The sequence below is a fragment of the Gracilinanus agilis genome, chromosome 3, assembly GCF_016433145.1.
Source record: "Gracilinanus agilis isolate LMUSP501 chromosome 3, AgileGrace, whole genome shotgun sequence".
In the NCBI taxonomy this organism is placed as follows: domain Eukaryota; kingdom Metazoa; phylum Chordata; class Mammalia; order Didelphimorphia; family Didelphidae; genus Gracilinanus; species Gracilinanus agilis.
Genome location: NC_058132.1, coordinates 551,465,233 through 551,486,807, shown reverse-complemented (window position 1 = coordinate 551,486,807; position 21,575 = coordinate 551,465,233).

The following is a 21,575-nucleotide window of genomic DNA, read 5'->3' as shown; positions in this document are numbered from 1 at the left end:
GAATTTGGCTATAATATTCCTGGAAGTTGTCAATTGTGGATTAAATATAGGAGGTAATCTGTGGATTCTTTCAATTTCCATTTTTTCCTCTTGTTTGAAAATGTCAGGGCAGTTTTCTTGGATAATTTCCTGTAGGATGATGTCTAAACTTTTTTTTGTCATGATGTTCTGGTAAACCATTAATTCTTAAATTGTCTCTTCTAGCTCTGTTCTCCAGATCTTTGGTTGAATCAATGAGGTGTTTCATATTCTCCTCAAATTTTTTATTTTAAAAAACATTTTTTATATATTCTTGCTGCCTTGTGAAGTCATTTGCTTCTAGTTGTTNTCAAATTTTTCATTTTTTAAATTTTGTTTTATATATTCTTGCTGTCTTGTGAAATCATTTGCTTCTAGTTGTTGAGTCTTTTAAGGACTGAATTTCATACCTGGCTTTTGATCATCCTTCTCTTTCTTGTCTGATTTTCTTTGTAGATCATTTTTACCTTCTTTCCTTTGTTTTTGAGCTGGTCAGTTCTGACTTTTAAGATTTTATTTACCTGTTTCAGTTCATATATTCCCTTTTTAAAATTGTCTTCAGCTTCTCTTGATTGCTTTTTGAGTTCCTAAAGTTCTTGAGCTAATTGAATTTTGAGATCTTCCAAAACCTGTGTCCAATTTGCTGGAGCTTCCTCCTCTTCTTCTATTTCATTTGCTCTTTTTTCACTTCCTGGAAAGAAGCTGTCAATTGTAATTTATTTTTTACTCATATTTTTTTCCTTTTCTCTTCTGATAGTTTAATCAGATGTATTTAATATGCTTTGATGAAAGATCTTCCCAGGAATGGAAGTTTGTAGTTATATTCTCTGCAGTCTATGGGGGAGGGGTGTTGGAGTTTCCCTGCCCTCTAAAGACTTCTTGTCTGTCCAACTGATGGTATTAAGCCTGGACTGGATTAGTTTATATTCCTTAATGTGCCCTGAGGCTAAAACCTCCAGAGAGAGGAAAAAAACGGGGAAGGGACAAGATGGAGTGTTTTCATTGATCTGTCAAGCAGTATGGTCCCCCTTCTCTGTCCTGCTCTTAGACCTGGTTTTCTTTCCTCTTGAAGCTCTCTGTTCTCTTTCTTGGTGTGGTAATGCAAGTAGGTCTGAAGTTTTGCTCCATCTAAGTCGCCATCTTTGAGTGTTTTTGCTGTATTTCTCTGACTTTCTCCTCTAGCCACCTCCCTGGTGCCTGTGTTCAACGCTCCAAGTCTGGAGCCAGCATGGCCCTCTCTCTCTATACTGGTGCATCTGCCCACCTGGAGATTTCAGGAGTCACTGGAGATTTTGCTCAGCCCATGGGGGAGGGATCCTAGGATTCTGCTTCTATACCCTCAGACCCAACAGTTCAAGAATTCAAGCCTTTTCCTTGGCTCACCTCTTGAGCTGTCCAGCAGTAGGATTCCACTGCTATGTCCTGATTTTAGATTTGGTCCCCTTTCTTCTGGAAGCACTTTGTTTTCTATCTTGGTGTTGAAAGTGTGTGGAGGTCTTAAGATTTGCTCTAAGTCGCCATCTTCCCAGAATTCTGTTACTTCATTTAAATCTAAGTTTCTGGAAGGCAATGAACTTTTTTGTTCTTTGTCTCACTGATACTTGCCACAGTTCTTGATCAGTAGTAAGTTCTTTGTAAATGTTTAGTGACAACCTGAGTTATAGGACTGTCATAACTTGTATACAAGCAGCAGTAACCTGGTAGACAGCTGTAATGGAAAACCAACTTAAATTTTCAGGGTAAGCATTTATACCTTTGACAATGGCAAGTTAACAAGGAAACCTTGATTTATTTTATTGACTGTGTAGACTTTAAAATGTGATGGAGAAAGCGATAAAAATGCAGATTAAAGGCAAGTTTAGTGTGTCATGTCTTTTCTGAAAACTAGATGTTAAAAATTTACCAGCACAACCGTGTACATGTCTAATTAATTAAAAATGCCAAACAATAGCACTGTGTTTTGTGTTGTTTCTAATGGAGACTAAGAGCTTGTCACTAGCCCTTTCCAAAACACATTCTTTTAAATCACTAGTAAATATTCATGATGCCATCATGGTCAGATAAAATCTGATTATTTTAGCTGACACTCATCCAAAGCTTTTTGACTAATCCATTGTTAAGCAATTCTTCTTAGATATTTTACTTACAGTTCTATTACCAGCCTTAAACACTACCAAACCAGTCATCTAGATGTTTAGTTTGGATTTATCCTTCCCTCTAACCTTAGAAAAGTTTCTCATCCCATGATATCTGAAACTAATTAGTCATCCTTTTACTATCATTTCCTTGAAAGCTATATGAAGGATACCACTTCTGTCTGCTCCTGAATTTATCTCTGTGTATAAAGTAGAATTTTTGACATTCAAGTAATAAATCCATATAGAGTCTAAAATATAAGATCATTCCATCTTCTCACAAGATTAAAAATTGGAAGATTCCTCAGTACTTAGAAATCAAGGGGGAAATGTTATATATTAGTTCAGTGATGGGCAACCTTTTGAGCTTGGTGTGTCAAAATTCACCAAAAAAAGAGAATAACTCAGATGGTATGTCACTTCGAGAAAAAAACATAATTTCATGATATTTATAGTTTAAATAACAAAAATGTATGATCGTAATATATAACTATATTTAATAAACCAAAAACTAATTATTTAACTTACCTGCTTAGTGACTTCTTTGCTTGTCTGTCAGTTGGTTTCTCTTGTTGGTCTTGATATTATTTAACTTACACTACACTACAGCAAATGTTTCATCCTTTGCATGTGGCCCCCTACTTTTCTGTATGGGGCCACATGCAACCATATGTCTTCTAAAATGGCTACGTGTGTCAGTGTTGACATGTGTGCCATAGATTTGCCATCAGTGTACCAGTTTGAGTTGAGCATCCTCTACATGGGTAAGTTAATTTTTCAAAAATTGAGGTGAACTTCATAATAAGCTTTTAATTGTTTGTGTTTGTTTCTTTATAGGTTTGGAGAGGATGGGATGTGCATAAAGTGAAAAAGGTCAGGAATTCAGATATTCTTATTCAGTATCCAGTAATCTTTTAACAAAAACATGAATCATTGTTGCTATCATGTCAGAGATAAATATTTCACCTAATAAATTTATATCTTAAACCTTACCAAAATTAATTGGTCAGCCAAATAACAGGATGTGGACTTCCCCCTATTTCATATTTATACAAGCACTATTGTTTCCATTTTACCTTGGTGTCAATGCAGGTTTTTTTTTCCCAAATAGAAGCTATAAGAGAACTTTTTTTGAAAAAAAAAAGGCGTATAAAACTAATTGTTAAATTGACATATAAATTACTTCACTTAGCTGGAGAATTGTTTGATCACAATAAAATCTGCTTACTGAAATTAGTTTATATCATCTTTGATACAACTCTAAATAATTAGGAAGTTTCCCCCTTTAGAACCATCCTCCATTGATCCTAATTTTTCCCTCTGGTGTCAAATACATTAAACATGCTGAGATAGATTATGAATTACTTGAAGGTGGCTAATGTCCTTCTCTCCACAATGGACTTTTTTTGGCAAAGAGTTGAACTAGTTAATTATAAGTTTGAGAATGGAAAGTTAAAAAAGTGGAATTTAAGAAGCTGATGGATTAGTACAATGGTAAAGATTAGATCAGTTAAAAGCCAAAATGAAAACAAAACATTTATTCAACTGGGATAATATATTTGGAAAACTGGAATGACAAAGTTTATTATGTAAACTGATTTTATATTATTCCCTTAATGCTCTGTAACTCCAGTCAATTGGTCTACATGTTATTTTCCATACTACATATTTCATTTCCTTTTTTCCTTTATAGGCTGGCCTCATGCCTAGAATATGTTCCTTCTGATCCTCAACTCTTGGAATTCCTGATTTTCATCAAGGCTTGACTCATAGACTTCATTGTGCAGGAAATCCTTCTAGATATTCCTCAATTGTTGGTCTTTTTCCCATCCTTCACTCTTCATTTACTTACATATATGTTTGCATATATAATATGCATGTATAATTTTACTCATTTAACATTGTAATTCTCTTTTCCTTCCAGTAATATTAAGCATAATGAAATCATTAATGACAGGGACTATTTTATTTTTGTTCTTTTTCTATTCCCAATGCTTTACCCAGTGAATACCACTTAACAGGTGCATGAATGCTTGTTGAATTGAAATAGATTGAATAAAATGTGTTATACTTAAATAAAAGGAAATATATTATGGTGCATTTACTACGTTGCTTTTATTTTTTAGAAAATCAGATATTCAAGGCATTTTCTCTTTTGAGAAAAAAATTTTAAGGAAAAAAGTTTTCCTAATAACATTTACACTTACTTTCTCCCTTGTTTTAAAATCACAAATGGCTCTAGAGACCCCTCTATTAATAAAATTAATCAATTTCAAAAGAGAAGATAGATTGACCTACAGAAAAAATAAAACACTGGCATTTTTGCTTTAATTTGTTTTCACTTTACTTTATTCTTTCATTACTTATCATGTTTTACCGAAAATTGAATGTTTTTCCCCCTTCCAAGGCATGTAACAGTTTGAATTAAAGCTATCAAGTTACACTGACATTTTTATCATTTATTGGTTTGAGAAGGAAAGTGAGTAAGCATTCATTTTTCCAGTCTGCCTTTTCCCAGTAATCCCCTCTCTCATCTCCTCCTCCCCAAATAGTACAGTTTCTCCCTATTTTCTTAATGCTTCTCTACTGTTCAGCCTGGTCTTTGGCTGAATAATCCTACATGCTAAACTTGATTAAGATTGAACTGTGATCAATTGTTTATTTCGTATATACTGGAGGCAAGGATAGAGGGAATTTATTGGCAACTTTTTAATAGGTAAAGCTCTTATATTATTTAATTCCATCTGGAAAATTACTTTCTAATCTTACTAATGACTCCTAAAAGAATTTTAGAGGAATAAAATCAATCACTGACTATAATAGATTAGGATAATGGAAGGAATATTAAATAGACATGTATTTAGAAGTCCAGGATTCAAATCCTTGTGACTGGAAGTAATTTAACATTTATAATTCTCAATTTCCTCATTAATTACTCCATTAAGTACTACTCAAATGTAAATTTCTAATTATAAGTAAATTCTAAAACCTAAAATTCATGAGAACGAGTCACTGATATATATTAATATCGAGCTATAAATGACTAAAGCAAGGTTTTTCTTTGAGAATAATGTGAGCAGAGATGAGTCGTATGTAATTATCATTGTTTCTGGATTTAATAATTAATGTTAAAATGAATCCCAACTTTGAACTCCTGGAATCTAAATAATTAGTTAAATTATGGCATTGCATGTTAGGATTATAGAGGATTAGCACTAAAGTCAGTATAACAATTGTTTTTTCCAAAAAAGTCCCTCAATATAGATAAAAGATGTTAAAAGTATTTGTTACAACATTCTAGTGGCAATCTGTAACTAAACTAAGACCAAAACTAGATTTCTGAACTTGTGATTAAGGGGTCTTTCTACTATGATATTGACATTTCTCTTATTTAGAAATATGCCAGTCAAAAAATGTACAGGAATAAAAACTGACTTTGAATACTTCAAGAATACTTTGCTTCAGAAGATTAAAAAGTATTGTGTGGATATTCTTTTATTATGATAATAAGGCTCATGAAGTACATTCAAAATTCATTAAAAGTTCTATAATAATCAATGACAGTCAATTTGTTAGCTATGTTAACACAAAAGACATTGAATAGTTTCTTCCTTCTGCAAAATATTCAAATAGACTGTGGACATATTTATTTTTCCATTAAATATGTTCCATCGAATTAGCTAACTGGCACAATGATGTTATTAGATTGAAAGCATATTCATAAAAATTGAAGTAGACACACAAATACAATTTTATTATCCTATGGTACTTATAGTAATGAAAATTATATTTTTCATACTCAGACACAGATTTAACACAAGGCAAACATAGTTTAACATAATTATTATGTTTTATAATGGGAATACCATTAGAATGTAACTCAGAGTCATTTGTTCCAAAATTGTTCAACAGATTTTTGATTCACTTCTCTTGATAGGAATTTTTCACATACCATTAACTATGTTTTTTTGATAAGTACAAATGCATTCACATGAAAATTAAATTTCCACTGTCAGTGTATTCATTTAAACCTTGTTCATACTAGTAGATAATTATCTAGCAAATCGACCAACAAATTGAAAATGTATTTTTCGATTTCAAGGTAAAAAACACAGAAACGAGTAAAATATATTTATGATAGAACTTTAAGTAAATACTGGTTGCTTATTGTTTGAGACAAATGAGGTTTATGGATTTTTATTTATTGAGAAATTGTGCACTAATTAGGGAACATAAGGAAACTAGAAAAGATAAACTATATAGAGCCTCAAAACATACTTTTGTTAAAAAGGAAAATAGAATACATTGAGATTTTAACATTTTGGAAATAATAACATACTTGAAAATTATATCAAAATATTATACATATTGAGGATATATTTACATGTCATGAAAAATGACAGCCTTGGATGGATAACATTAGTTTGAAAAATTAAACACCCACATAATATTGCCACCTCAGTTTCTCATTCAAGTGTCCATCTCCCACCTCATTAAAATGTAAACTCCATGAGGGCAAAGACTAGCTTTTGTTCTTTATATATCCCAAGCACTGAACAGAGTGCTTGGCATAAGTAAGTGCTTAAAAATTTTTATTGACTTATATGGAATTAATATCTTTATATTCTATAGAACAAAAAGAGTTAGGTACAGTCATAACCAGAATCAGTGAAATTACAAAAGAATCACCATTAGTATGTTAACTTTTTCTTTTAATGTTCACAAATTATAGAAAACTTCCTGGTGCTAGAGAAAGATCCTGAGAAGAAATAAATATGAAGGGTTGGAGCTCTGAAATTTAAATTACTTCCTTAGTCAGTGAATAAAAGTATCTTTGTTTCTTCCTTGATCAAATAAGAGGAAAATCTCAAGTAGAGGAAGATCTCAATGACTCATTGTACTTCTACCCTAGATAGACAAGTCTAACTTGATGGCTCATATATTTTTTTAATTCCAAGGAATTTTGGAAGTGGGGGAGTCCCTTCTGTCTGGGATATATCAGAGGAGTGTTGGAGCCAGATCCAATTGGCTCAAGAGAGCTGATTGTTAAATTTCCATTGCAGACTTTTATATCTGCAGAATCTGCAAATGCTACATATAAGAGCTTTTGTTTTTGTTTTGTTGATTATTTGTAATTAATAAAGTATGGAGAAAATAGTAATGTAAGTTAAGCTTAATTTAGAATATATGTTGAATATTTTAGATATAATTACTATATATTTAATAGAACATTCCACTAAGTAAATGTTTATATATTTTATAAATGTTTAATTTTATAAATTTTTATAGATACAGAAGGGTGGGGGATATAAATTATTCCAAAGGCTTTTCCGGTCTTATTTCTTAAGTTTTAGAGCCTTGCCATAAAAAAAAAAATTAGAGTTAGAGATGTTCTCAACTACACCTTCAGCATGTCTCATCTATAATATATTATATCATGAGAACCTGCACTATGCCAATTCTAATTCTTCAACTCAAACTTGATGTAATGATTCTTTGGCATAGTATAATATGTGATGCAAAAGAAATTTCATTAAAATCACATGAAGTATAGTGGTATAGAATAGAGGGGAAAATTACTCAGCTAAGTCTAACAACTATAATAAGTCCTACAAATAAAAAAGTACCCTGCTAGACACACAGAATTGTACAGATTGAGGAAGTGAATTGCACTTAAAGGACTCTGGCCTGATTTAAAAAAAAAAAAAAGCAGGTATTTATATAAACAAACGTGACTCATAATAATAACTTTGTGAAGGAGAGTATTCAGCTTACAAAGTTGTAACTGTGGCATGGATCAATTAGAAATTATATTTGTGAAGAAATTGAGAACCAAGCAGACTCAATGATTTATTTGTAGCAATGACTAAATTTCTTTAATTATAATTTTTTTGGACATCAACAAACTATACACTTCTTCCTTTTCTCTAATAATGGACAATCCTGCAAAATTCCTACCTTTAGTGATTTTATACTTGTTATTTTTCACTTAAGCATTTAGATTTTATGAGGTCAAGAGTTAGGGCCTAGAGAGCGACTAAAGCTACGAGTTCACTGATGCTGGGAACTTCTGGATGAAGAAACTCTCTAACAATTTAATTTGGCATCATCTTTGTAACTTGGAGTCTTATAGAGCACTGAGACCTTAACTGTGGCTTTGGAATCAACCTTTTTTTTTTTTTTTTTTTTTTTTTTACAAAACTACACTATCTCTCTAAATAAGATTTTTTTTCTTTTTTTTTAAACCCTTAACTTCTGTGTATTGGCTCCTAGGTGGAAGAGTGGTAAGGGTGGACAATGGGGATCAAGTGACTTGCCCAGGGTCACACAGCTGGGAAGTGTCAGAGGGTGGATTTGAACCTAGGCCTGACTCTCAATCCACTGAGCTACCCAGCTGCCCCCTCTAAATAAGATTTTATCTTTACTGATAATAAATGTCACCTTACTAGATTTAGGCCATTCTTATAGCTTGTGAAGATGCATTTTCAAATCTAGTCACTATATTAAATATGTATGTACACATATATCCTTTAAGAAAAGCATTCAGATAACTTGAAAATTGCTACTTAATTCTTAAGGCAGTTAAAATTTTATTCTAAATTATTAGGAAGAAAGTCCTCATGTAAAGCCAAGAAAAGAAAATAGGTTTTTTAAAAAAGATTTCTTGTTTAATGTTTTTGATTCTAATTAAATAATGTACTGTTATTGCAATGAAATTTTCACTGCTATAAGATCAGTGATTTTGTAGTTGTATGAAAACTCCATAAGGAAAATCCCCTTATAGAACCAAATTCTAACTTATCTGCCATCTAGTCTTTGGAAGATGTCTGAGCCACCTGCTTACTATTAGTATATTCAAGAGGAAATACTTGACCTTGTCACCTTGAAGGAAGCTAGTGGAGAGAGTACTCAGATTTTGGCCTAAAATACTTGCTAATTGTATGACTGAGAGAGTTAATATAGTTGACTGAGTTTAAAAGAACACTTACATCCCAGGGATGTTGTAAGGATCAATTAAAATAATACTTATAAAGTGATTAGCATAGTTCTTGTTTCATAGTTAATACTATGTAGATGTTTGTTCCTTCCTTCTGGATTCTGAAGCTAACTCTAGCCAATGTGCAATGCCACTTTTATCAGTATGATGTTTATTATTTCTAAAACTGACTTGCTTTTAACAATATTCTAATAATACAAACATTAGTCTGAAATATTATCATCATTTATTCCACTGGATTTCTGATTAGATAAGGGTACACTTTCCATTTATTTTGAAGACCAGTTCATTTATTCCCTCTAAACTTTTCCAACTCTATACATAAATCAGCCACTGTAGATCAACCTATTATGCTATGGATCATCTTCTAACTCTTTTAGCTTTGATTGTATGTCTGCAAAGAACCACCCAATCAATCCCATAATTATCTCTTGCTTTTACAATATTACTGGTCCACCTTTCTCCTAGCCTTTATGATGACAAGCTTTCTGTCACTTTTCTCAAAATTTGTTTTTTCAGGCTATTCATATCAAATATGTAACTAAATTGTTATTTCCATTTCTCTAATTCAGCATAATCACTTATGCTAAATGATTAATTTTGAATTTAATTTTGAACACAGATGGTATTTTTAATAAATTATTGGGCCCTGCGAAAAATGGACCATGTGCAGTTTGGTAGAGAAAATAAACTATATTAAATAAAAATGCCAACCTTTTATTGACTTTGATAAAAAAAAAACATATAACATATGCTCTTACAACAAATGTATCTTCGAACCAGAGAACTGAATGTTCTTTGTGAAATAATTACAGAAAATCATCAAGGATTATCTTCAGAATAATTATAGATTCAGAGAGAGAGAGGAGGGGGGAGAGAGAAAGACAGAGTAAAAGAAAGAAAGAGAGAGAAAGAGAAAGATAGAGAAAGATCAGGAAGTGTACCAGTGTGTGTATATCAGTGTGTGTATGTGTGTGTGTGTGTGTGTGTGTGTGTGTGAGTGTGTGTGTGTGTGTGTGTGTGAGTGTGTGTGTGTGTGTTATTCCAGCTAGAGCTGGAATAAGTTAACTTAATCCCTGGTTCCCTTATCAATTAACTTGGACAATAGAATACTTCCCCAAAACAAAAGAAATACCCCAATATGAGAATATTTTGAGAAAGCTTTGAGTTCTAGGAGTCAAAGTTTAAAACTGTGTGAAAAGGGAATATAATTAAAAATATAAAAGTAAAATTACAAAGATATCAGGAAGAATAAACTCAGAAAAACAACCAAACCTTGAGCACAAGCAGAGAAATCAGCAAATAAGATATTCAAAAAAATAAAAGAGGGCCAATAAGTCACCTAAACAAATCTGGACATTTCCAGATTAAATACAAGAAAAAGAAAATTCACGTAATACTTACTGTGGTAGAGAATGTATATATTTCCAAGAGTGTGGAACCAAAGAAGGTTGTTCCTAAAATATCAAGATGGAAACGAATGGTTGAAATAGAATTTTAAGGGCTGCAGAGCAGAATTAATTTACATAATAACAAAACATATCCACAATGGAGAATATCTCAAGGGAGGTGACTAGAAAAAAGCTTACTTGGTATAGAAAAATAAAGAAGTGAAGGGAAACTTGGGAAAAGAGAAGCAAAGTACAATTCCATTTGCTAAATTCACCCCCTCATTATTTCTTTTTTTTCTTAATAATTTATTTACAAGTGTCTTAGACTTCACTCCCTTCCTGCCATCATAGAAGACATTATTTGATTTCACATTTCTTGTTGCACAGTAGCAATCCATCGCAATCATATGCCATAATTTGTTAAGTCATTACTCAATGGATAGGTATTCCCTCAAATTCCCCTTCTTTCTCATCACAAAAAAGCTGCTTTAAATATTTTTCAATATATAAACTCTTTTCCATTGTCCTCTATCTCTTTGGGAATCAAACCCAGCTGAGTTTATACACACAGTTTTATAATTATATTTATGTAATTGCAAATTGCTCACCAAAATGGTTGGGGAGGTTCACATTTCCACCAAGATTGTATTAAGGGGTGTACTACTTCCAGGGGTGGAGCCAAGATGGTGGAGTAATACAGAGAAGCTCTGTGTGACAAGGAGAATCCTCCACAACCAAGATTAAAGTGTTGCCATAAAACTAATACAGAAGTGAAAGACTCAACAAGGAGATGGAGTAAAACAACTTTCAAGAAAATAAAAACCCAAAAGGTAGGCAGAGAACATCTGGGAAAAAGGGGTGGGGAGATGAGAGGAAAAGAGAGACAGCAAGAGGCTATAAAAAGGAGGGAAGAGGAAGCCAAGAGCAAGCCACTCCCTCTCCCACCCCACATCTGCTGTGCCAGGTTTGGGATCTAAACCTAAACCAACATACAGATACTGAGATCCTGCCTGGGTAAAAAGACTGCCAGGGCAGTCTGGGCTGAAGTGGGCTGATCTGTGAGGGCCCAGAGCTTAAACCAGGAATCCTAGTCTGAGCTTGGGATAAGGACATAGTACACAGGTTGGGGTGGCTGATAGTACTAAGTACTAAGTAATCAGTATTGAAGTTTTTGCCTAAAGCTTAAGGTGGCTCTCCAATACAGGCTAATCAAGCATTTGCTTGATTGGATCAAGTATGCAAGGAAAACAAAAATTTGAGCCTAAGCCTAGGGCTAAAATTTGATCAGACCCTTACCTGATTGAGTTCAGAGTGAGATCAAAAGTTTACATCTAAGCTTGAGGCAAGTCTTTAAGCTATCAGCATATCAAGGTTCAATTGAATTAATAGGAAGAATGAGCAAACAAAAAAAAAGCACCTAACTCTAAAGAATGATTATGTAGACAAAGAGAAGGGTGCAGACACAGAAGGGGACAGTGAAAGCAAAGGAAACACACACAATGTCCAAAAGAAAAATATGGATTGGACACAGATTCTGGAAAAGTTCAAAAAAGACTTCAAAAACAAATTAATAGAGGCAGAGGAAAAAGTGAGAAAGTTAAATGAAAGTGATGCAAGGAGAAATAAATGTAATGCAAGATGAAACAGTCCAGTTGAAAAAGGAGAAACAAAAGCTAACAGGAAAATCAGGCCTTAAAAATCAGAACTGACAATCTAGAAACTAATGATTTCATGAGAAACTAAAAAACAATAAAGCAGATTCAAAAAAATGGAAAAAAAAGAGGGAAAGAAAGATCTTATTGAAAAAACAAATGATCTAGAAAATTGTCTCTAGGAGAGACAATTTGAGAATTATTGGACTACCTGAAAACCTCAATCAAGAAAAAACCTTTGACATCATACTATAATAAATTATCAAAGAAAACTTCCCAGAGATCTTAGAATAAGAAAAAAGAAAATAGAAATTTAAAGAATTCACAGATCACCTCCAGAAAGAATTCCTCAAATGAGCACTTCCAGGAATGTAATAACTAATTTCAAGTCACCAAGCTAAGAAGAAAATTCTTCAAGCTGCCAGAAAGAAACCATTCAAATACCATGGAGCTACAATCAGGATCACACAGGTTTTGTTTGTACAAAACCTTTTTAATTCAATGTAATTAAAATCATTCATTTTAAATTCTATAATGTTCTCTATCTTTCCTTTCCCACAGACCTGACTGGTATACTATTCTATGTTCAACAAATTTATTCATGATTTTGTTCCTTATATTTAAGTCATTTATCCATTTGGAATTTATCTTGGTATAGGGTGTGAGATGATGATCTTAGACTTGATTTTTCCCATGCTGTTTTCCAATTTTCCCCATAGTTTTTGTCAAATAGTGAGTTATTTTCCCCAAAACTGGGGGTTTTGGTTTATTGAATGCTAACTTGCTAAAGTAATTTACCTGTAGTTTATTCCACTGATTCACCCTTCTGTCTCTTATCCAGTACCATATTGTTTTGATAACCCCTGCTTTAATGTTTTCTATGTCTCTTTTGGACATAAATTCTTCCCTTACCCAAGGGTACCCTTACCCAAAAATGTGACAATTAAATTATTCTGATTCCCTAATTTATTCATGGAGTTGTATTTTTTCTTAATTATGTATTCATTTTGACTTTATGACTTTAGACAATGGTCTGTGTCTAGTTTCTGCCATTCTGTTTTCCAGTTTTCCCAGTAGTTTTTGTTGAATAGTGAGTTTTATTCAAAAAGGGTGGATTTGGGGGTTTGTCAAATATGAGGTTACTTGGTCATTTACTACAGTGTATAGAAAGCCTAATCTATTCCATTTTTCCACTGCTTTTTCTTAGCCAGTACCCAGATGTTTTAATGGTTGCTATTTTATAACGAAGTTTGAGATCCCATTTAGCTAGATTACTTTCCTTCATTTAAAAATATTAATTCTTTTAATATTTATGAGCTATATTTTTACAAATAGCTACATCATAACTGTTCTAGAACCTGAATTCACAAATATCTTTGTGAGAATTTAAACTTTAGGTTGTGAAAACCAAGTTGGTAATATAAGCTAGAGAGGATACTAAACCAAGTTTATGTAATCCATATAATACCTTTATAGAGTTCATATAATTCTTTATATATAGTACATCAAAATAAAAATAATTTTAAAATGAATATTAATTGCATAAAATAATACATCTTGTAGTGATGGGGGACAAGCCATTATGGCCAACAGATGTGAGTAAAGGCATGTTTCTTAGAAGACATGGCAATTCTGTAAAATTTCTTAGTTTCTGGTAGTACTGGAGTTAGGCAAAAATTTATTCTTTCCTTTCCATGATATATGGTTTCATTAGTGTAGTTAAGTATGGTTTAAAAACTCTTTTAACGAATGAAGGGGAGCATTAATTATTTCATTCAGAAATTTATAAAAATTAAGTGCTCATTAATTTCTGGGAATACAAAGACAAAAACAGTCACATTCATTCTATATGTAAACTTTGAACACTGCTTTGGAAATTGTCTTGAATTGAGTGACTTGATGAGTGATATAGTGTGTCCAAAAGTATGCTTGAACCCCAATTTTCTTGATTTCAACTGTTCCTTTTTTCAATGATATCATTTTGTCTTATATATGTTAAAGAATTTATCTTGGAAAAGTAAATGGGAAGATTTCTTATTTCTTAGTATGGAAGTTCTTAATTTTAATGCTCAAGAATAAAGGAGGAAGATTCGATTATTCTGTTCTTGGGCTTTTTAAAACATCATCCTTTGGTTTCCAAGTCTCTCTTTGGAAAAAGAAAAATTCCATAATATAGACACCTTTAAATTTCTGCCCTGTTGTTTCTTTTCCTCTATGCTGAACTCATCTCTCTGGTTTCTTTTATGCCAAATTTTGATCCATTTTACCTAGAAATGATTAGATCATTTGCTGCAAAATTGATGTTTCTTCATCTCATTCTTCTTTATTCACTACCAAGTAGTAAACCATCTTGACTTTCTTAATATCCTCTCAACAAGTTATGAAGTATTTAGGCGAGAACAACTAAGGCTATTTTTAAAATTTTAAGTAAGAGTCTGAGACATGCTGAGATTAGTTTTCCAAGATCATCTATCTAGTCAGTGAAAAAATTGGAATTAAATTTTATCCAGCCTCACACTCTGAAAGGGAACAAAGACCCTAAACCATCATATGAAAGGCTTGCTGAACTAAAGACAAATCATTCTTGATTTATATGCCAATCCAAATGTGTATGTACCTTTCTTTCAATTTCTCATTTCCTTTGCAATCATACCTAACTACAGATCTCATTACCACTTGCCTAGGATTATTGAAATATCCTCTCCTGACTTGTCTTCTTGTTTCTAATCTCTCCTGTTTCCAAACCACCATTTAACATCTGCCGGTTTTTTTCTTATAAACAAATTTGACAATGTTACTATTTTGCTCAAAATTGCTGCCTTTTACATACAAAGTAAAATTCCATCTCCTCAGCCCTGACATTCAAAACTTTACAAATGCTTTCTATCTACTTATTAATCTACTTTCATTTATGTATTAAACACTATTCAGGCTCCAGTACTCATCATCCATTGTGAATTTACTGTGCTTTCCAAATTCCATAATGGACAAGGTTAGGATTAAACAATGTAGATAATCACCTTGAGTAAACCATAATATTTCCTGTGCCTTCCCCACACTTGCCTTTTGAAATGTTACTAATCATTTCCCACACTTTGATCAAATGCCATATCTTCCATGAAGTCTTTCTTAATCTCCATAATCAGAATCTTTCTTAAGATTTACAAATTATAGGCTCAAGGGTGTAGAATTGTCAGAGACTTCAGATGTAATCTACTACAACTCTTTCATGGTAAAAAAATGAAGAAATTGAGCTCAAAGAAGTGACATGACATGTCCAAGGTCATAAGTAGAATGTAGGGCAGTTGAATTTTGGATATAGGTCTTCTGATACCAAATCCAATTATACACATTTTCAGGTAGAGACAGTTATATTTTCCCCACTTCTACCTTAGGTATCATTTGTCAGAGTGTTGCTTTCAGTCATTTTTCAATCATGTCCAACTCTCTGTGACTTCATTTCTTGTTTTCTTGGCAGATACTGGAGTGATTTGCCATTTACTTTTCCAGTTCATTTTACAGTTGAGGAACTGAGGCAAACTAGGTTCGATGACTTACTTAGCATCACACAAAAAATAAGTGTCTGAAGCCAGATGTGAATTCATAAACAGCCTTTCTGATTTCAGACTCAGCACTCCATCCACTACACCATCTATCTTCCCATCTTTAATCAATGTTAACCCAGCACTTAAGGTAATACTCATCATTGGTGATACATAAATATTAACTGGGAATGAATGCTTAAGATCATCTTATTTCTGATTTTTCTGGCTTTTTCAATGGCACACATGGTGAATAATGTAGCATTCATATTTATTCATCAAAGGAGTTTTCACAAACCAAGATGAGTTGAGCAATAGAGAGCAGGATATTGGATAATGCCTACATTTATTTTTGTGATAGAAAAATGAAAAGCTCTCTTAAGCCTATGTGTGAAACTATGATGACAAAATGAAAGGAAATTCTAAAATTTGTCACCTTTTTACATAATTTCAAGCACTAATTAAATTAAATGACTCCAAATGAGATGAGTAGAATTCAAGTAAGATTAGTATAATGAAGTTAGAGGACAATAGAAATGTCTCTACTGCAATACCTTAAGATATATTAATTAACAGTGAGACAAAAATCAAGTTTTCTAAACCAAATGTACACATTATGTCAAATGATGTATAATATATTAATTATTAAATAATATTAAATTTTTATTTTTATTTATTTGGAAGTTTATCATTCATTCACCTTTGGATAAGCTATAATACTCCATCATCTCCCATGCTATAGTTTAGTAAAAAAATCAGAGTTCAGGAGGTTAAAAATTTCTTAGTATTGAGGAGTAGTGCTATATAGATTAAAATAAGCTAATAAATAATATGAATAATAATAATATAATTCATATAGATTGTTTTTATCTTACCAGCAGTTATGAATATTATTTTATTTTATAATTACCAGAAGTCTGGAAGGTAAATGTTATTATTTTCCCCAATATGCAGATTAGAAAATTGGTGCAAAAAGAAGATAAGTGACTTGTTTGGAATTACATAGATAATAATGATATGAGACTGAATTTGAAATGAGACCTTCCTAACTCCAGGGCTAACATTCTATACATTGCACTATGAAGGTCCCCCTTTATTTTCTGCCCATTTTCCTCTTCACTGTATACAATTTGTTCTTATTTTTAATAATATTTAAGGAACTCTATTTGAAATAATTCTAGACTATATAAAATATTTAGGAATGTATCTACCAATACAAAAGAATTATTAAACAAAATTGTAAAACACTTTTCACACAATTAAAACTAAATCTAAACAATTGGAAAAACATTAATTGCTCCTGGATAGTACAAGCTAATATCATAAAAATGACAATCCTACTCAAATTAATCTACTTATTCAGTGCCATACCTATCAAACTACCAAAAAATTTATAGAACTAGAAAAAAATTATAACAATGTTCATCTGGAAGAACAAAAGATCAAGAATATGACTTAAATATAAAGAGTGAAATTATAAATAAATTAGGTGAACATAGATAGTATACCTGGCAGATCTGTGGGAAAGGAAGAAATGTAAGAACAAGCAAGAGATAGAGAAATTGCAAAATGTAAAATGAATGACTTTGATTATGGGAAATTAAAAAATTCTTGTACAAACAAAACCAATGCAACCAAAATTAGAAGGAAAGCAACAAACTGGGAGAACATTTTTATAACAAAATTTTCTGACAAAGGTTTACTGTCCCAAATATATAAGGAACTAAGTCAAATTTACAAAAAAATCAAGTCATTCCCCAATCGATAAATGGTTAAGGGACATGAATAGGTAGTTTTAACAGGATGAAATCAAAGCTATCAATAAGCACATGAAAAAGCAAATCCCTCGTGATTGGAGAAATGCAAATTAAAATAACTCTGAGGTACAACCTGTAATAGGTGGATAATGTGGCTAATAATGGAGGAGCTGGTGGCACAAGTGAGTCACCTGGGCCTGGGAGCCTGTAACTACAGTAGCAGGTGATTTCAGACTGTCAGGGATGTGTAGCCTGAGCTGAGATGCCCAGTCAGTCTCCCTGCTACCTATAGGCTCTTTTAAGGTGGAGAGTGAGGAGTCCCTCCCTGCTGGAGTGAAAGCAGAACTCAACAGGAAGTGAAGCTCACACACTTCTGGGATATAATTGATGCCTGCCCAGTACTTCCTTTAAAGTCAACTGGTTGATAGTCTTCCCTCGCCTCAGCCCCTTAGCTCAAGATGATGTTATAATAACTACAGAAATTCACAGTTTCAGGCTAAATTTATAAGAATGTAAAGCATTCCCCAATTTAAAAATGGTGAAAAGATAAAGATGAGCAGTATTCAGAGGAAGGAATTAAATCTATTTATAATCCTTTAAAATGTGCCAAATCATAATTGATTAGAGAAATTAGAATTAAACAATTCTGAATACCACTTCACATCTATCAGTTTTGCTAACATGATCAAAAAGGAAATGATAAATATTGTAGTGGATGTAGGAAAATTAGGACACTAACACACTGTTAATGGAGCTGTGAATTGATACAACTGCACTGGAGAACAATCTGGAACCATACTCAAAGGGACATAAAACTCTGAATACCATTTTCCCCAGCCATATGACCAACAGGATTTGAGATAAAGGAAAATGACCTACCCTTACCAAAATATTTTTAGCAGATTTCTTTGAAATGGCAAAGATTCTGAAACTAAAGGTTGTCCATTACTTAAGGAATGGATGAACAAGTTGTGATATATGTGTATTGAAATACTATTGCCCCCTGAAAAATGAAAAACAAGATGAGTTCAGAAAAACCTGGAAAGACTTGTATAAACTGACATAAAGTGAATTGTTCAGAATCTCGAGAACAATGTACATATTTAGAGAAATGTACAATGGTCAAATATGAAGAACTAAACCATTATTAGCAAAGCAAGTTTCCAAGGTAACTACAAGGGATTCATGATAAAAAATGCTCGCCATAGCGAAAAAAAAAAAACTATTAGTCTGATTGTAGTTCAAAGCATGCCACTTTCCAGGTTATTTCCTTTGTGATTTAAAATTTTTTATTTTATGTGTAATGTGTCTTTTATCATATGAGCAATATGTAAATGTGTATTTCATGAGAGTATTGGTATAAAAGGGAGAGATAAAATCTGAATCCTATAATGTCAGAAGATAATTAGCAAAAACTATTTCTACATTGTGAGTTTTAAAAGATTGTGCATGCTGAGGAACTACCTCTCCCAGCATGCCCCAAGGGTCCTACCCCTTTACTTCCTGGTATGGTCTTAAGTGAACCAATCCCATGCAAGGCTGGCCATGCCCCCTATTTCCTGGCATGGGATTGGTCCTAAATTAAATTAATCCCGTGTAGGGGAGAGGCCACAACCCCCCCCCTCCATTTCCAGGCATGTGATTGGTCTATATAAGGACCAAATCCTGCATCTGGGATGGGTCTTTGAATCTGAGAAGATTGGGGGGAGGGGGGAAGGGCTCTAGTTAATTTCAGCATGGGAACTCCAGCTGTTTTTTTTTTCCTTGAATAAAGTTTTATAAAGAGATCAGAGAGTCAGATAGTTTTTCTCTTCAGTCCTCACAACAGGTACCTGAAAAATGTAGAAAAATTACATTTTGAATAAATAACTTCACAGCATAAGAAGGTTTTTCATGGTTGCGAATTTCAGTGAAGTCCACATAAATCATGAAACCATTGAAGAAATAAATAAAAGAGAGAAAGGTTATAATCATTTATTAAGTAATAACTTTATACTGGGCATTGTGTTGAGTGCTTTACAAATACGATATCATTTGATCTTATTATAACCATGTAAGCTATTATTATCCCTCTTTTATGATCGAGGAAACTGAGACAGATATTAAATGTCTTGGCCAAGTTCATATAGATTGTATGAGGTTGGCTTTTGTCTTTGATATACCTGTTGCTCTATCCACCATTCAGCTAAATTTTAGCTGATGCTAAGAATAAGATTTCACACCTGAGATATTTTATGAGATAGGAGATCTAGCTAAGTCTGATGAATTTGAACCATCAAGATCAGGTAGGAAAAAATGTCAAAGTTATTGAAAGAACTGATTTGTATAGTTACTAAGTCAACATCAGTAATGACTGAAATTTGTGATGACTAGGAGAGGAGTCTATGGAGAATGACATATTATTCAACTTATTAAACAGAAGGAGAATACATTTTTAAACTATTTATTCATGATTAGACTTAGAATTGTAGAAAAACATTATGAAAAATTTTAATTAAGTTTTTGGTTTCTCAATATTTAAAAATGTAAGAATAATTCTGTATTGGGAGAAGGAATATGTGGGTTCAAATCGATTGTGATCCTTACTGTCTTTCTAAGCTTCCCTAAATCATTTCTATACTCTGAGTCTTACTATTCTTTTTTACCCTAGTAATTTATCCTCTACCTCTCTTTTAATATCTGAAATTGCTCCATCCGGGAGAGACTTACATACATCCTGGGTGGAGGCTATGCACTCAGCTTCTGAGCTGCGCGTCATTGAATTTAGCTCTTGTAGATAACTCACTGTATTGATTTCTCTTAGGTCTCAGAACACCATGTTTCATATTCACTGACTCTGAACATCTTGCCCTCTTTACTACTACAGTACTATTTCCAAGCCTCTTGTTAGGCAATAAATAATTAATTTCACAATACAATTCAAAAGGCCATAACAAATAAATGCTATATTACTTTATTAAGGAAATTCCCCAGACAACCTGTAATTTCTCTAGCTACTATTTTTATATACATAATATATTTCCATTGAGGACATATGCTCCTTTAAGAAAGTGACTATATGTATACATTACATATATAAGAAAGATGCATGTTATCATGCTTTTGGGCATATTTATGCAATTGTACACATTTTAAAATGTCAAATTACACTAATTAATTTGTGCTACAAAATGACCTTGACTAAATACATTTGTTAGATAGAAATCTATAATTGCAAAATGTTCTCATAGAAAACCTAAAATGGTAAGCAACTAGGATACTTTGTTTTTGTATCATTGTTTAAGAAAAAAAATATTAAAAGAAAAATGTGTTAATTCCTTTGAGTCCAGTACTAGACTAATGACTAGAATTTAGAGTACACAAAAGTAGAATTATACTTTTGAAGCAGAAGAGTCCTGTTAAGCTTTTTAGGCTGTTCCAGAGACAGCACAAAAAGCAATTTAATCAGACAGTGCAAAGAGAGTGAAGGATAAAAAGCACATCAATCCCAGTAGGCCCGCCATGACTTAAAAGCAAGTCTATATCACACTGGATTAAAAAGCATCGTGTGAAAAGGAAATAGATAGCAAGATTTGATTTACATCTACAACATTTCTGGGGTAGGCTGAGGCTACAGTCAGTCATCTGGTAGGAAGAAGGATACTCTTTACTGTGTAGAGTGTTTATGTGTACTAATCACCAAACTATATTATTTACAGCACATAAACACCATCCTGTAGAATCTAGAGCACCCAACTTTAGCATGTTTGCTGTTATATATGATATAGAAAAAATATTGGGCATGGAATATTAATTTCGCCATGTGTGATGGCTAGACTGGAGAATTAAAAAAAAATTCCATTATAAGCATCCCCTGAATGATTCTTAATTTGAGCACTGAGATGTGAAAAATAGTACTAAAGACACACATAATCGAAATTATGTTTCCAAGATTGTGTGACAAAAATAATTATCAATCTTGAAGATAATTATCCTAATGTGTTTTCAACATTCCGCTCTAAATTAGAAACTATGGTATCTGGTCTACTCAACTAAATGCAGATAGGATTTTATTTATGCCAGATTGTGAAGAATTTTCTGCAC